The 5,414-nt window shown below is 56.9% G+C and overlaps 1 protein-coding gene across 1 annotated transcript in view; it reads right to left on the bottom strand.

Moving 5' to 3' along the window:
- Positions 1 to 5,414, bottom strand: part of FSTL3 (follistatin-like 3 (secreted glycoprotein)) — a 33,109-nt gene that overhangs the window by 20,975 nt on the left and 6,720 nt on the right. The window lies entirely within an intron of this gene.

Raw genomic sequence — 5,414 nt, 5'->3', positions numbered from 1 at the left:
TGGTCTACCTGGGCTTGGTCTGCCTGGGACGTGGTCTGCCTGGGACGTGGTCTACCTGGGACGTGGTCTACCTGGGCTTGGTCTGCCTGAGACATCGTCTACCTGGGCTTGGTCTACCTGGGACGTGGTCTACCTGGGCTTCGTCTGCCTGGGCTTGGTCTGCCTGGGACGTGGTCTGTCTGGGCTTGGTCTGCCTGGGCTTGGTCTACCTGGGACGTGGTCTGCCTGGGCTTGGTCTGCCTGGGCTTGGTCTGCCTGGGACGTGGTCTACCTGGGCTTGGTCTGCCTGGGACGTGAGAATGAGCCGTGTTGACATTCCTTTGAGAATGTCAGGCATGGCCCATGTCATTCCTTTGAGTCCTCTCAGTTCGTGTTGGCCAAGGCCCCCAGGGTTCATGGGGACGGGATCCTGAATTGAAAAAGGGGCCAGGAGAGCTCATGGAACCAAGCCCACATCTGTCGAGGTCCCTGGTGAGAGGAAATGGGAGAAACAGGGTGCCATGTGTGTGGAACCAGGGGTGGCCAGCGGGGCCCGGGGCAGGGTGTGAGTCTGTGCGTTTGTGTGCGGTGGTGGTGGTGCCCGCTGGTCAATCTGATCAACGTGTTACTGCCTTCAGGGAACAGCAGGCTGCTTTTTGGTGTGTTTGGGATAAAGGGGGGGCCAAGTACTGTGGCTCACACCTGTACTCCCCGCACTTTGGGAGGCCAAGGTGGGAGGATCCCATGAGCCCAGGAGTTGGAGATCACTCTCGGCAACATAGCAAGTTTTTATCTCTACAAAATAAAAATTTGAAAACAAATTAGCCTCACGCCTGTGATCCCAGCACTTTGGGAGGCTGAGGTGGGCGGATCACCTGAGGTCAGGAGTTCGAGACCAGCCTAACCAACATGGAGAAACCCCATCTCAACTAGAAAGACAAAAATTAGCCGGGTGTGGTGGCGCACGCCTGTAATCCCAGCTACTCAGGAGGCTGAGCCAGGTTAATCCCTTGTTCAAGGGAGGCAGAGGAGGCAGAGGCTTCAGTGAGCCGAGATTGTACCACTGCACTCCAGCCTGGGCAAAAAACCGAGACTCCATTTCAAAAATAAATAAATGAGGCAAATTGTGAATAATGGGGTCGGGGTTCAGGGCACACAGGTCCCTTTGTGGTACGCCTGCAGCTTTTCTGCATCTTGGAAATTATTTAAAATAAAGTTAGTGGCCGGGCACGGTGCTCACGCCTGTAATCCCAGCACTGTGGGAGGCTGAGGCGGGCAGATCATTTGAGGTCAGGAGTTCAAGACCAGCCTGGCCAACATGGTGAGACCCCGTCTCTACAAAAAATACATAAATAAAAAAAGTTAGCTGGGCATGGTGACAGGTGCCTGTGATCCCAGCTACTCAGGAGGCTGGGGCATGAGAATCACTTGAACCTGGGAGGCGGAGGCTGCAGTGAGTCGAGATCGTGCCACTGCACTCCGGCCTGGGTGACAGAGCTAGACACTGTCTCAAAAAAATATAATAATAAAATAAAACAAAGTTAGCAACACCCAAACAACTGATCAGGAGAGAGGAGAGTCAAGAGATCTCTGCTTACAGGTGTGAGCCACCGCGCCCAGCCAAGCATCTGCTTTCATAGCTGTTCCAAGGAAGTGCTGAGAGACTGGGAAACAGCATCCCCATCTCACAGCACCCGGTGAGACTTTGGGGGTCTCTCAGAGCCTCAGAGGGGCCTGGGGGTGCCCAGCGTCCCGCTCCCAGGTCTGTCCCATCGCCGGCAGCAGCAAGGTGACCACTTGGTCGCAAATGGACACTGGAGTGCCCTGGAAGCCCAGGGCCACTGGGTTGCACACAGACACTGGCCTGGCACTTGGGTTGCTCCGGCCCGCACTCCACGGTTAGACTGGGGCCGGGTGGCCAGCAGGTGGAGGGGCCGAGGGGCCTGGGTCTGATTGGGGGCCGGATGGCCAGCAGGTGGAGGGGCCGAGGGGCCTGGGTCTGATCGGGGGCCGGGTGGCCAGCAGGAGGGGCCGAGGGGCCTGTGTGTTGCTGTGTTGTCCGTTAAATTGTGTCCACGACGTGGAGCTTTTGTGAGAATTAAACTTCAGGCCTGGCACGTGCTGAGCCCTCTGTTCTGTTCTGTTTTGTTTTTAAAGATGGGGTCTCCGCTGGGCACGGTGGCTCACACCTGTAATCATAGCACTTTTGGAAGCTGAGGCGGGTAGATCACCTGAGGTCGGGAGTTCAAGACCAGCCTGACCAACATGGAGAAACCCTGTCTCTACTAAAAATAGAAAAATTTGCTGGGCGTGGTGGCGGGTGCCTGTAATCCCAGCTACTCAGGAGGCTGAGGCAGGAGAATCGCTTGATCCCGGGAGGCGGAGGTTGCAGTGAACTGAGATCACACCACTGCGCTCCAGCCTGGGCGGCAGAGCGAGACTCCATCTCAAACAAAACAAAACAAAACAAAAAAGATGGGGATCTCCATCTGTGGCCCAGGGTGGAGTGCAGTGGTGCGATCTCGGCTCACTGCAACCTCTGCCTCCCAGTCAAGTGATCCTCCTGCCTCAGCCTCCTGAGTTACTGGGATTACAGGCGCCCGTCACCACACCTGGTTAATTTTTTTATTTTTAGTAGAGACACAGTTTCACCGTGTTGCCCAGGCTGGTCTTCAACTCCTGAGCTCAAGCAATCCTCCCACCTCAGCCTCCCAAGGTGCTGGGATTACAGGCGTGGGCCACTGTGCCCAGCCTAATTCTATTTGTGTAGAGACAGGGTCTCACTATGTTGCTCAGGCTGGTCTTGAACTCCTGGTCTCAGGCGTGAGCCACTTCGCCCTGCTTAGTTTGATACAAAATCCCTACATTCCTTCTCATTCCCACTGTGTTTCCAGCACCTGCCTGGGCCCAGCACACAGTAGACACTCGCCAACTGTTCATGCATTTGGGAATCTACTGAACACCTACTGTGCGCTGGGCATTGGCCTCACATACAGGGAGACGCCATTAATAACCCACAGATGGGCCGGGTGCGGTGGCTCACGCCTGTAATCCCAGCACTTTGGGAGGCCAAGGTGGGCAGATCGCCTGAGGTTGGGAGTTCGAGATCAGCCTGGCCAACATGGTGAAACCCCGTCCCTACTAAAAATACAACATTAGCCGGGCGTGGTGGCGCATGCCTATAATCCCAGCTACTCGGGAGGCTGAGGCAGGAGAATCGCTTGAACCCGGGAGGCGGAGGTTGCAGTGAGCTGAGATCATGCCACTGCATTCCAGACTGGGCTCCATCTCAAAAAAAAAAAAAGAAAAAGAAAAGAAAAGCAGGGGCAGGAGAGGGGACTTGGGGAAGGACTACCCGCAGAGGGAATGGCCTTGCAAGGCCCCGAGGTGGGAAACTGCTCAACCCACCCAAGGCGGCCAGTGAGGCTGGGGAGGGGTCAGCGAGGGGCAGGTGACTCAGGGCAGGCAGCAGAGCACAGGGAGGGCTGAGGAGGTGCAAGGGGTCCTGACGTCTGCCTCGAGCCAACGGAAAACCCTCAGGTTCTGCTGCCTGCTCAGAGAGGTTAAGCCACTTGCCCAGGGACACACAGCCAGTTCGTGGTTTGGTGTCGTTTTGAACCAGGCCTGCTGCTCCTTCTACACTTCTGCAGCGCGAAGGCTGGTGCAGGGGCTGGGTCTGGGAGGCCTGGTGTTGAATCTGCAAGCCTTGCTCCTTCCCGGCCTGGGCTTTTCCTGGATTCCCAGGGACGGGGCCCGTGCGCTCTCTGGTGGTCAGAGCAGGAATGACTGGATTCTCGCTGCTGAAAAGACGGACAGGAAGGAGGCCAACCTCGGACATTCAAAACCCTAAATGCAGGACGGGCTTGGTGATTCACGCCTGTAATGCCAGCACTTTGGGAGGCCGAGGCGGGCAGATCACCTGAGGTCAGGAGTTTGAGGTCAGCCTGGCCAACATGGCGAAATCCCTTCTTTACTAAAAATACAAAAATTAGCCGGGGGTGGTGGTGCCCGGCCTGTAATCCCAGCGACTCGGGAAGCTTAGGCAGGAGAATCACTTGAACCCGGGAGGCGGAGGTTGCAGTGAGCCGAGATCGTGCCATTGCACTCCAGCCTGGGCGACAGAGCCAGACTCCATCTCTAAAAAACAAACAAACAACAACAAAACAAACAAACAAACAAAAAACCCTTCAATGCACGGGCTCCAACTCTTAATTCCTCAACAGTCTGGCTCCAATGCCTCATTTTGCAGGAAGTCCAACTCCAATCAAATCCTGTTCATCCCTCAAAGCCCTGGTTCCAATGTCCTTTCCCCTCGGAAGCCCTTCCTCTCTCCCGAGGCAGAGCTGGGGTCACCCCTGAGTCCCATACTCCGGTCCAATCTCATGGGGCCGGGGGTCTCTGCGTGCCTTCAGCATAGGGTCTGGTATGCAGTAGGTGCTCAATGAGCGTTGAGTGAATAAAGGAATACATGCATGAGGCCGGGCGGGGTGGCTCACGCCTGTAATCCCAGCACTTTGGGAGGCCAAGGTGGGTGGATCACGAGGTCAGGAGTTCGAGACCAGCCTGGCTAAATATAGTGAAACCCCGTTTCTACTAAAAATACAAAAATTAGCCGGTGTGATGGCGCGCACCTTTAGTCCCAGCTACTCGGGAGGGTGAGGCGGGAGAATCGCTCGAACCCAGGAGGCGGAGGTTGCAGTGAGCTGAGACTGTGCCATTGCACTCCAGCCTGGGTGACAGAGTCAGACTCTGTCTAAAAAAAAAAAAAAAAGAAATACATGCATGATTGGGCCAGAACGAACCTCAGACATGATCCTGGCCTGCGCTGGGTGTGGATACCGTGTCTACTGATTAAATTTGGAAGTGGGGGTTAGGTTTCCTGCCCTCTCCGCACCCGGGAGGCTCCTGGGCCGTCAGCCTCCGGAGCATCTTGGAAACAAGGCCACAAGCCACGGACCTCAGCCTCTATCTGACCCCACGGGTCCCAGCCAGGCCCAGGCAGCGCCCTGAGCCCCCGTCTGCCTGTATTCCACAGCGCTGAGGGAATGCCTGCTGTGTGTCAGGCGCTGCTGTGGGTCCAACAATCCCTTCGCTGCGCAGCTGACCTGACGGTGCCACGGGGCAGGAGGGCAGCAGAGGAGCCCTTGTAAGCTGACATTTGAGCAAAGACCTGGAAGAAAGCCACGTGGGGGTTGGGGGAGCGCTGCACCGGGAGGGGGCGGGGAGAGGGCGCCTGGCGAGCCCCAGGAACAGTGGGGACAGTGGGCTGAAGCATCATGAGGGGAGAAGGCGATGAGGTAGGGAAGCACTGAGGGACACGAGGACCCTGGCAGCTTCGGGAGACGAGGAGGGCCTCGACTCCACCTCGCGCAGGCCCCGCTCCTCGGCTCTTCCGCCGCCTGGACTTGGCCCCGCCCCCGTCGGAAGCCCCACCC

Source organism: Mandrillus leucophaeus, unplaced genomic scaffold (assembly GCF_000951045.1).
Source record: "Mandrillus leucophaeus isolate KB7577 unplaced genomic scaffold, Mleu.le_1.0 Scaffold423, whole genome shotgun sequence".
NCBI lineage: Eukaryota > Metazoa > Chordata > Mammalia > Primates > Cercopithecidae > Mandrillus > Mandrillus leucophaeus.
Note: the sequence above shows the minus strand (reverse complement) of the source record. Positions and strands in the feature narration are given on the sequence as shown.